This window comes from Sarcophilus harrisii, chromosome 3, assembly GCF_902635505.1.
Source record: "Sarcophilus harrisii chromosome 3, mSarHar1.11, whole genome shotgun sequence".
Classification (NCBI taxonomy): Eukaryota; Metazoa; Chordata; class Mammalia; order Dasyuromorphia; family Dasyuridae; genus Sarcophilus; species Sarcophilus harrisii.
In genome coordinates, this window is record NC_045428.1 from 331,908,341 (window position 1) to 331,921,467 (window position 13,127).

Here is a 13,127-nt window from a genome sequence, read left to right on the forward strand (position 1 = left end):
GCTGATTTCAGAAAAGCCTAGAAAGACTAACAAGAACTAATGCTGAGTGAAGTGAGCAGAATAAGAACAGTGTACACATTAACAGAAAGATTGTATGATGATCAATTATAATGGACTTAACTATTCTCAGAAATAAGTTTGGGATGGAAAATACCATCTGCATCCAGAGAAAGAATTATAGAGACTGACTGCAAATCAAAACATACTATTTTCACTTTTTTTCATTTGTTTTTTCTTTACTGTGATTTGTTTCCTTTTGTTCTAATTTTCCTTTCACAACGTGACTAATCTGGAAATATGTTTAACATGATTGTACATACATAACCTAGATCAAATTGCTTTTTCTCTTGGTGAGGGAAAATGCAACATGAAGGTGGGAGAAAAAATTTGGAACTCAAAGTTTTACAAAAATGCTGAAAATTTTCTTTACATTTAATGGGAAAAAAATACTATTAAGTGAAAAATAATTTAGAGATTTCAAGGGAAACATGCAAAAAAAGGGCATCAGACAAAAATAGTAAGGCTTAATAGAACTAGAAGAGATTAAGAAGAAAAATCTTAACATCACCAATAACTATGATGATGTGGTTATTGATCTACAGTCAGATATCATGGACACAGAAGTCAAATGAACCTTAGGAAGCATTGCAAACAATAAGGCTAGTCAAGGTGATGAAATTCCAGCTGGGCTATTTAAAATCACAAAATATAATGCTGTCAAAGTACTGCACTCAATATGACAGAAAATTTGGAAAACTTGACAATGACCACTGAATGGGGAAAAAAAAGTCAGTTACTTACTAGCTGGGTGACCCTGGGAAAGTCACTTAGCCATGTTTGCCTCAGTTTCCTCATCTGTAAAATGAGCTAGAGAAGGAAATGGAAAACTACTCCAGTATCTTTGCCAAGATAACCTCAAATGGGATCAAGAAGAGTCATACATGACTAAAAAACCAGAAAAAGGGCTGCTATGAACATTTTGGTATATACAGAAACTTTATATCTTTTACTGCTTTGAGGCAAATCCCCACCACCAGGACCTTTAGGTTGAAATTGTTTTCCAAACTGGGTGGGCCAATGCACAGCTCCGTTCATAGTGTATTAATGTTTCTGTCTTCCTACTATTCTGCCAACATTGATTATTTGTCTTCTGTCATTTTTGCCAATTTGCTGGGTGTAAGGTGAAACTTTTCATGTGGTTGCTAAGAGTTTGCCATTCTTTTGAGAACTGTTTATTTTTATCATTTGATCAATTATCTTTGTCATATAAGCCTTACTCTCTAAAACTGTCTGCAAGAAGATTTATATTGAGAAGAGAAAAATAATTTCAGGAACCTAAGATGCTAATTAACCTAGAATTGGGACCAATTCATTCTGGATCAAAAAATGTTCTGCTAAACAATACTTAGTCCTAACAAGAGGCTGACAAGAACGCTACCTAAACAAACAAAGATGGTCCTTACCCTCTACTTCCCTTGTGTTTGGTGAAAGGTTGTATCTGGGGACTAGGTGAGGTTAGCTAGAAGATCACTCAGAGGCTATCAATGCAAACTGCCCAGATGATGGCCAGGAACTGTTAGCTGATCTCCACTTGTCTGAAAGCATCTGGTTATCTTTGAGTAGACGTCTTAAAGGGACTGAATTTGAAATATTTTCAGAGAGAATTGACATGGTATAGTGGAAATAGCTTGAGATAAGCAATTAAGACACATGACTGCTAGTCCTGACTCTGCCACTGACTTCCTATTTCTATCAAATTTCTCCCATTTGTTCATAGGAAACTGGGAAAGATAATAAAGGAAAACCTTATTGACCTCATAGGACTGTTATAAGAACAGTGATTTAACACATATTATATAAGATGTTGATAGTACACAGTTAATTTGATGTTGCCCTCCAAAGTAGTCACCTGGTAGGTTGTAGATTTATTCCAACAATCTTTTAATCAACATGCATAAAAAAGTGCCTAATACGCTAAACATTGTGATAGGTGCTAAAGTTACAGAGACAAAAATAAAATAATTCCTGCCTTGAGAGAGCTATTGGTCAGAGTCTTTTTGGTATGCCTCATTTGGAATAGCTTCTGAAGCCAACTTAAGAGACTCATAGAGAAAACCAATTCCATTATTTTATAAACATATATCTTCTGTCCCTCATGCTCCATTGAAAAAAAATCACCTTTACCAAGTTTAAGTCATCTACTATCTTTACTTGATTTGTCTCTGAACCAATTGTCACTGATTTCAAAGATCAAATCCACTTTTAAGGAGCCAAGACTTCTATCCTCAAGGATATTCAAAAGGATGTGCACAGATGGATGCCCATCAGCTAGAGAATGGGTGAATAAATTATGGATATGAATGTTAGGAAATAGTATTGTTCTATAAGAAACAATCAAGAGGATGATTTTAGAGAGGCCTGGGGAGACTTACATGAACTGATGCTAAGCAAGATTATACAATGATCAATTCTGATGGGCATGGCTCTTTTCAACAATGAGGGTGATTCAGGCCACTTCCAATAGACTTGTGACAGAGACAGAGAGAGCCATCTACATTCAGAGGGAGAACTATGGAGACTGAATGTGGATCACAATATAGTATTTTCACCTTTTTTTGTTGTTTACTTTCTCATTTTTTTCTTTTTTGATCTGCTTATTCTTGTAGCATGTATATGCTATATAATTGGGGAAATATGTATAGAAAAATTGCATGTGTTTAACATATCTGGCATTTCCATCTAGGAGAATGGATGGGGTGAAGGGAGGGAGAAAAATTTGAAACACAAGGTTTTGCAAGACTAAATGTTGAAAATTGTCTTTTGCATGTATTTTAAAAATAAAAAGCTATTATTAAAAATAAATAAAAATTCAATAATATTAGCAAAGAACAGTGTGCATAGACCCTGAAGGCTATGTCCAAAGAAAATTTCCCAAAATGTCCTAAGCAATGGAAGTGTAGTTAAAATAATTTTGTTCCCTCCTGAGGTAGTCACATTAGAAGTGAAAACATTCATTTGAATGTAAAAATTCTGTTATGATTGTTAAAATAGCCCTCTCATTAACTTAGGGTTCTACCTTATAGGAAAAAAAGCGTCTTAGGAAACATAAAGAGACTGAGCATGGTGGCACAGACCTGAAATTCCTGCTGCTTGTAGGAGACCAAGACTGATGAATTGCTTGAGTTTGAAGATTTTGAGTTGTAAAGGACTAAAGTAGAATGGTTGTCTAGGGACAGTCTAGAGAAGGGAAGAGATGAAAGCAGAAGGGAAAAAGAAAATGTAAGGGATTATATATCCATAAGGCATTGTTATCATTATTCTCCCCACTTCCTTATTTCTACAATTAAAATGATATACAAATCATCTGTGAAGGAAAAAGCTGGTGCCCTCCAAGCATAGATCAGGGAGATTGAACCAAACCCCAACATTCTCCCTAGAGGTCATTTTTCTTGTCTTTCTATTATACTCTGCAATCATACTAAGAACTTACTGGCACCCCCAAAACTCTTGGGAAATAATTTTTCCACTCATTCTCACAGCTACCAAGGCCTCCTTCTCTGAGTAATCACTCCCTCTCCGAGTCCATTGTCTCCCTAACCCTAAGTCCACCCAAACCAGATGTGGGTCTTAGAAAGCATTTGCTACCTATAGAGGAAACACATAAATACATATCTAAAGAAATAATTCAAAAAGAAAAGAAAACACAATATGACAAAATTGTTAAAAAGAAAGAATTCACAGAGTGTTACAGAAAATACAAAGTGTAATCCTTACCAAAAAAAAAAAAAAAAAAAAAAAAAAAAAAAAACCTTTACCAAAGGGTAAGAAATATTACTTGAGCATTCTTCCCCATCTTATTCATTACAACTACAGCTCTGAATGAGAGTCAGGTACTATTTTTATTTTTATGTAGATTTGGATGTCTTGGTCCTGGGATCCTCACATGTTTCCTCTAGTTTGACTGAAACCTGCCAATTATTCTTCAAGAATATCTGTCCCTGGTTCCATAGAACAATTTCTGGTTTCCATGTGATAACATGGCACACAAGCATAATTCCTCCAAATCCACCAGAATGAAACACATATCATCACACCTATTACCTTCACCCCTAAGAGAAAATTATAAACTCATAGGATTTCAAGATCAAAAGAGCAATAGTTCAACCCCCTCCTTTGACAGAGGAAGTCTTAGGGATTATTTACTATTCCCATACTACAAATTGTTGTTCCCTCCTTATGCACTTATTCCCGTCCAAGGTATCTGGGAAGGGTGATTCTTATATTATTTAAGAGCTTCTTAATTGGTCTTCCTGTCTTCAGCTTCTCCATCCTACACAAGGCTGCACAATTATTTTCTATAGGGCAGGTCTTACTCAACAAATTCCAAAGGCTACCTGTAGGAACAGTTAAAAACTCTTCTGATAGGCTTTAAGGTTATTTGTAACCTGGCCCCAATGTACCTTTCCAACCTCTATTACTTCTTTCACACTTTAGGATCTAGACAAACAAGCCTTCATGTTTGACTCCTGTCTCCTGTCTCTATAACCCTGGCCCCAACGGTTTCTCAAATCATAAATGCACTCCCTTCTCATTTTGCCCCTAAAATCCCTGACATCCTTCAAGACTGCTCATGCATCATCTTCTCCATGAAGCCTTTTCTGGTTCCTTCTAGTAACTTGTGCCCTCCCATCCTAACCCTTTAAAAAACCTTTACATTTATTTTCTATTTAGTTTGTAATTTTTATTTGTGTGCATACTCTCTCCCCTAATAAAATATAAGTATCTACTTATTGTGTATCTAATTTATATTTTAATATATTTAACATCTACTGGTCATCCTGCCATATGGGGGAGGGGGTGGGGAGGTAAGAGGTGAAAAATTAGAACAAGAGGTTTGGCAATTGTTAATGCTGTAAAGTTACCCATGCATATAACCTGTAAATAAAAGGCTATTAAATAAAAAAAATAAGTATCTTGATGGCCAAGACTATTTCACTTTTGTTTTTGTACCTCTAGGTCTAACACATAGTGGACACTTTCTAAATGGTTGTTGATTAAGTGATTGATCATTTCTTTTTTATCCTTACTTAATACAGTGGTCTATAAGTCTCCTATTGCATGATATCAAAAGAGGAAAAAGTCAACTAACCCATCAGATAAATTACTGAGCAACAAACTATTATCCTGTCTTTCATTTATTGAATTAACTGAGAGTTTTCTTGTTTCTTGGTTTGTTTGTTTTTTGGCTGGCATGACCAAATTGATCAGTTTGAAGGATGATATCCATGAATTGATGTTCTGGATTTTCCTCAAGTCACAATCCGATCTCTAGATGTGATGCAGGTGTTTTAGGGAGTATCAATGAAGCAAAGGGACATACTGTCTAGTAAAAAAACAAGAAAGAAAATTGGAAAGAATATATTACTCACACTACCATGTGAATTTATGGGCTGGTTATTAGAAGAGGGAGAAACAATATCCTGAAACATTTCCAAGGTTTCAAGTAGAGGTTTGGGTTTGGACGTTTATAAAGAAAATAGGCTTTGCCAAAAGAAGGCCCCTCCTCTCCTAGGGCCCCTCACTCACAAGGTGGGAATAGACAGCAGTGGAGGCAGAAACTCAGAAAATGGAATTATTTCCTTGTGTGAGTTTCATGTTGAAAGGCAATTTCCAGGCCCAGTTACCAAGTGAGCAAATTAAGATGTTTATGGCAATCGGATATTCGGGAAAGGCACCTAATTGAAACAGTTTGGCAGGTAGTGTAGCAGCCCCACTGGGATTGATGTGGATTTAAAGAACCCTTGCTCTGCTGATATAGACTTTCCAGACAATCTGGCCCACACATTGTGGACAGATGGAAGTAATGGTAACAAGATTGGTATGCCTCCTCAATAACACAGTATCCTGTCCTAGTTTGATTTTAGGCATAGGTAGAATAGTCAAGCATCTTTATGATGTGATTTCTTTGTTTTTTTTTTTGTTTTTTTTTTTTAATAGCCTTTAATTTACAGGATATATACATGGGTAACTTTACAGCATTAACAATTGCCAAACCTCTTGTTCCAATTTTTCACCTCTTACCCCCCCCCACCCCCTCCCCTAAATGGCAGGATGACCAGTAGATGTTAAATATATTAAAATATAACTTAGATACACAATAAGTATACATGACCAAAACATTATTTTGCTGTACAAAAAGAATCAGACTCTGAATTATTGTACAATTAGCTTGTGAAGGAAATCAAAGATGCAGGTGTGCATAAATATAGGGACTGGGAATTCAATGTAATGGTTTTTAGTCATCTCCCAGAGTTCTTTTTCTGGGTATAGCTAGTTCAGTTCATTACTGCTCCATTAGAAATGATTTGGTTGATCTCGTTGCTGAGGATGGCCTGATCCATCAGAACTGGTCATCATCTAGTATTGTTGTTGAAGTATATAATGATCTCCTGGTCCTGCTCATTTCACTTAGCATCAGTTCGTGTAAGTCTCTCCAGGCCTTTCTGAAATCATCCTGTTGGTCATTTCTTACAGAACAGTAATATTCCATAATTTTCATATACCACAATTTATTCAGCCATTCTCCAACTGATGGACATCCATTCAGTTTCCAGTTTCTAGCCACTACAAAAAGGGCTGCCACAAACATATGATGTGATTTAAAAAACATCAAACCCCTCCCCCCAATCTTTTCCTATCTACTCCTCTGCTTGAAGTTTCACCATTAGAGAGTCATTCAATTGACTAAAGTAAATTCATTCTTGTATTAAAAGGTAAATGTCCCTGGAAAGCAAGGGATTTTCACCTTGAGCAGTTTTAAGTCATTTGTTACCTTAACATTTTCATGTTCATTAGACCCTTCCCAAAATAAATCATTACTTCCAAAGTCGCAAAGTCTCCAAAATAGAAACTCCTTCTGATACATTTGCAACATGAGAAATTGGCCCTTTCCACACTGCATGGAATCTAATAGAGGAAAGAGTTTCAGGCTAGAAGTCAAGAGACTAGTTGTAGTCTGTACTTTGAATCTGTATAGTCTGTACTTTGAATCTGTATAGATGCAAAAACTTGGTCAAATCACTTTGTACTGCAGTTTCTTCATCTGTGAAATGGTAATAATACCAACTTCCCTATCTTGAAGGGAAGAATAAAATAAAAATATTAACTTTCAATTATCTGGCATATTTGAGTTCTAGGGGACTCTAGTGAATAATAAAACATTTCCATTAATATGACAGTTACAATACATTGTACTCTATGTATGTTAACCATTTTCAAAGAGCAATAAAGCCTGTAGCAAAAATTCTATGCTGAACATGAATATACACATTTTCTTTGTTGATTCAGAAGAAACTCCAAGATCTTATTGTGACTCAGGATCACGCTAATCAATATAATCATTATATTGTAGATATACAGAAATACCAATTAGTAAAAAAAAAATCCTCTTTGATAGACTACAGAGTAATTTAGCTTTTGGTATATGTGGAGAAATGTTGTGTGGGCATTCTTTATTAAAATGGAGATTATTACTACAGCAATACTTCCTAAAACCCCTGCGTCACATCTAGAGAACAGACTGTGATTTTGGTAAAATCCAAAACATCAGTTCATGGATATCATCTCAAACTAGTCAATTTGGTCATGCCAGCAAAATAGCAAACAACAAACAAAAAAATACCTCAACTGATTCAAGAAATAAAAGTCAGAATGATAGTCTGTTGCTCGGCAGACAAATTACCTGATGGATTAATTGACTTTTTCCTCTTTTGATATCATGCAATGGGAGCCATATAGACCATTGTATTAAATGGAGAAGCTGCCCTACAGTTTTTGTTTCTTTCTTTAATGCTTCTCTGGTTAAGACATAAGTGACCTATAAGTGGTCAGTTTATCTATTCCCGTTTGTCTGAGTGTGAAGAAAAGAAAGATAGAATTGATATCAGAAGACTTGGGTTTGAATTTTGTTTCTGACACTTTATTACCTGAGACCATTTGGTCACTTAACCCTATTAAATCCCACCTATAAAAGGAAATAATAAGAATTGCTCTTAATCTTAGATTCCTTGTGATATAAGTATTTTATAAACCCTAAAGTACTATAGAATTGTGAGGGAAAGACTGGAGGCAACTTTTGCCAGGCAAGGCAAACCACTTCAATCATTACCTCTCCTGATATCTGGAGGAAGTTAGCTCAGGGCCCTCAGCCCAAAAGCCTTGAGAATAATAAGGCACTCCAGATCACTAGTCCTGCTCAAAGCCCAGCCTCTGCAGCTAAAACTGGGGAAGCAATTCCTTCGGAGATAGGGCTGCTTAACCCCACAAACTGCTAGCACCACCCACAAGATCAACTTGCTTAATGAAAAAACAAAGAACCCTGAACATGGCATGTCTGATCAAACCATCACCACTCCATTGGCTATCCCTTTCATGAGACCCTACCAAAGAATCACAGGACCTTAGGAACCTTAGGAATAGAAAGGGTCTCCAGATTATTGGTCTTCCTTTCAGTTTGCCCCTCATAGCCATCATTGAGAGGAACAAGCCTTATGGAGAAGGGGCACTCCTTCCTCAGGAACCACAGAACCAGCTGCTGAACAACTACAAGAAGCCAAAGAGAGCTGTTTGTGGAAACACTTCACCTTACCTGCCTCCCCCAAATCCCAGTTCTATTAACCAGTCCTTACTTCGATTTTTCCAGGAAAACAGTTCCCATGGAGATGCAATTTTGGCACCTACCTCTCTGGGAACTTTGGCCATAGCTACTGAAGACCTAGGAAATAAAATTCTCCCTACCAAAATCCTCAGTATTTTAAATGTTTCAATATCAGACACTGAATATCAGACTCTTATGCTTTGGCTGATCACTGAGATACCATACTGAAAATCTGACTAGATGTTGAAACCTTTGAGATGGTGTTGATTTTTCAATTAGAATGTGAATTCCTGGAGAGCAGATTGTCTATTCTATTTTTTATTCCTGGTATTAGTACAATGCTTAATAAGCACTCAATAAATACCTTTTAATCCTTCCATCTATTTATTTATTTTTATCATGTGTGTAGAGAGTATGCTAGATTTAAAATCAGTGACCCAATTACTAATGATGTCACCTTTAAAAAGCCATTTAACTTTTCTAAATCTTGGTGTCTTCATCTTTAAAATGAGACTTAGATTGCTTCTCGTATCCTCTCTAAACCTAAATCAATGATTTTGTGATTCTAAGGTAACTGGTTTACATAGTGAATAGTGACATGGTATCAGGAAAATTTGAGTTCAAATTCTACCTTAGATAGCTATATGACTCTTTGGCCAAGTCACTTATCTTCTTATTCTCAATTTTCTAATTTATAAAACGTGGATAATAATAAATCATCCAGGATTCTTGTGAAAATCAAAAGTACTTTATAAACTTTATACATTTAAGTTTTTTGTTGTTTAGTTCTTTTTTCTCATGTCAGACTTTTCATGCCTCCTTTTGGGAGTTTCTTGACAAAGACACTTGAAGTGTTTTGTCATTTCCTTCTTGAGCTTATTTTACAGATGAGGAAACTGAAGCAAATAGGGTTAAGTGACTTGCCCAGGGCCAAATAGGTATATACTTATAGTATCTGAGGTCAGATTTGAACTCAAGTTTTTCTGTCTCCAGGCCAGGTACTTTATTCCCTTTGATATCTAGCTGCCAAATTAAATGTTTAATTTAAATTTTAGCAATGATTTGAAAGGAGGGCATACTAGAGGAAGAGAAATGTGCAAACAAAGACAAAACATCAGGCAAAGGCTTGCCATGATTACAATTAGAGCAACATTCCCAGCCAGCTCTGAAAGAGGAGATCTGCTAATTGAATCTGAGACATCGTTTGCCAGCAGCCTAATAGCTGGTGGATTCAGAATAATTCTCCTGAGTGAAAAGTGAGATAAATGATGTGTACATATCCAGGAGGTGAAGTGTTTGATCACTTATCATCTCTGTCAACATTGATCTTTAATCACTTATTTTGTAATGTTCCACTCAGGACAAATGTAATGGGGGAAAAGCCCCAAACCATCCACCATGGGTGGTGTAGGGAGCAAGTAATTTGTCTAGGGAAGTGGCTCTTTCCCACACACTTAATTTAGAGCATCATTTATCATCTGTGCAAAACACTAAAAAGATAGCAGAATTGAGCCCATATTAAAACAGGTTGGAAAGACCAACTCACTGATGGAAGGATCTTCCTTCATGATTTCAGAGGATCTCAGATTTGATTTGTATGGGTTATTTCCTGCATTGACTCAGACCACATTATGATCCCTCTCCACAAGTAGCTGTGACCAAAACTGAACAATAGTAAGTACCAGGAGCCCTTTCCTTCCTCTAAATGAAGAGAGTAGAAAATGCTAGCCATCTCATTTCTCATCTAGTTACCCTCTTTTTGACTTCATCATGCCCCTGAAGTGTATCCTTCTATCTTTCCCATCCCATTTTTAGCTTCTTTTTATGTATTCTCTTCACCCATCACATTGTGAGCTTCTTGAGGGCAGGGACTGTCTTTTGCCTTTCTTTGTATCCCCAGTGCATGGGTGCTTGGCACATGGCATGTTTATTGATTAATTGATCCATCTTTGGCTGATGTACTCTCTAAACTTACCTGTGCTGATTCTCAGACAACTGATCCAGGCCATTAAGGGATTTTCCAAAGGTCTTTCTTTCCAGCTTATCAGCCTTCTGAAAGACTTAAGTCATGTCCATTTCTTTGTGACCTCATGTACCATACCAAACACCTCTATGGTGTTTTCTGGGCAAGAACACTGGATCATTTTGCCATTTCTTCTTCAGTGAATTAAGGCAAAGAGAGGTTACTCAGAGTACTACAACTAGTAAATATCTAAGACTCAATTTGAACTCAGATCAGAGGCTGCATTCTTAGTTCATTGAGCCATTTATCTGTCTTGGAAGAACTTGTACTCCATTAGAATGCAGTCAGAGAACTAAAATTCCTTTCCTGTCAGGCTGAAGAACTGGAATTGAGTGGTTAATTTAGAATATTCAAAGCTAAAAATTGTTCTCCTGGGGTAAAGACACCATTTCCCTAGAATTGCTGGCAGATAGGGCTGCAAACAGATGAGTATAACTGAGGGAAACCAGTGGTATGAATTGCACCAGAATTCCTAATGTCCCCTCAACTTTCCAGGAACACCCAGGTGGCAAAGTCCATAGAGCACCAGGCCTGGAATCAGGAAGATCTGAGTTCAAATTGGCCTCAGGCATTTAAGAGTTGTGTGATCCTAGGCCAGTTACTTAACCCTATTTGCCTCAGTTTCTTTATAAAATGAGCTGGAGCAGGAAATAGCAAACCATTCTAGCATCTCTGCCAAGAAAACTCCAACAAATTTTTCCAGGGACTAATCTCAGATAGCAGATGCAAACTATAAATTCCCTGAGGACAGGGATAAAGCCTATTCTATATTGCAAGCCCTTCCTTCCCTTCTCCTCCCTTGGCCCTAAAATCTTTGTATTCCCCAAACTTAGGCTTTTTCTGTGTTATTGAAACAATTTTTAAGCACCTACTAGATGCAGAGTGGTGGGACCCAGTGGTTGAAGAACCTTACTCTGAGTCCAGAAGAGCTGGCTTCAGGTCCAGACTCTGACACGTTAGTTTTTTTATCCTGTGCAATCAATATCAATATATATATATACTTAGAATTCAATATATAGCCAGAGGCATCCCTATTTTACAAAACTTATAGGTTGGGGATGAGAATACCATACCAACAGGATTATTAAGAAAAGAGAAACAATGCTTTGAACCCATGGCAAAATTGTTCTCTGCTATCAACATCAATAGCTAGTATTTGCCAAGTGTAATGGCACATATTGTAATCCCTGATATCTGGGAGGTTAAGACTGATTTCTTTAATGGGCTAAATCGACAGGTACTTTGCACTAAATTAGGCATCAATATAATAAACCTCTAGGAGTGGGGAGGCACCATGTTGCCTAAGGAGGGGCAAATTGGCCTAAATCAGAAGCCATTAAATAATGGGATCAGATTCGTGATTAGCAATTGTATTTCCAGTCTAATAAAAATTCAGTCTTTAGGGTTAGGGTTTCTAATATCACTTTTCTAACAATTTATATATATTATCTCATCAGTAGAGGGATTTTTTAAAAATCAAATAATATTTCCCATCTAGTTACATATCAAGAAAATTTTTAGAATTCATTTTTACAAGATTTTAAGTTTCAGATTTGTCTCCTTTTCTCCCCTCCCTTTTTCCAAAGATGGTAGGCAGTTTGCTATAGTTTATACATATGCTATCATGTAACACATATTTCCATAATAGTTATAGTTGTGAAAAAATAAACAGACCAAAAGGAAAAATAACCATGAAAAAGAATAAGGCAAGTGAGAAAAAAAAAATTGCTCCAATCTTCATTCAGAGTCTATCAGTTCTTTATCTGATTAGGGATAGCATTTTTCTTTTTAAGTCCTTTGTATTTGTCCTGGATCACTGTGCTTTCTGAGAAAAACTGAGTTATTCATAAATAATCATCACACAATATTGTTGATGCTGTATCCAATGTTTTCCTGGTTCTGCTCATTTCACTTTGCATCAATTGATAATGTCTTTTCATTTTTTTTCTGAAATCTGCCTGTTCATCATTTCTTATTGCACAATAATATTCCATTAATTTCATATGCCCCAACTTGTTCAGCTATTCCCCAACTGAGGAACATTCCCTCAATTTCTAATATTTTGCCACCATGAAAAGGACTGCTAAAAATAATTTGGTTCACATAGGCTCTTCTCTGTTTTCTTTGATCTTTGGGATAGTAATGGTATCTCTGGGTCAAAGGATGTGCATACTTTGATTGCTCTATGGGCATAGTTCCTAATTGCTCTCCAGAATAATTAGATCAGTTTACAACTCTATCAAAAATGCATTAGTGCCCCAATTTTCCCAAATCCCCTCCAACATTTCTCACTTTCCTTATGTGTCATGTCAGAAAATCTGATAGGCATGAGGTGATATCTCAGAGTTGTTTTAATTTTCATTTCTCAAATCAAACGTTAATTAGAATATTTCTTTAGATGTCTATAGGTAGCTTTGATTTCTTCATCTGAAAACTTCTTATTCATAT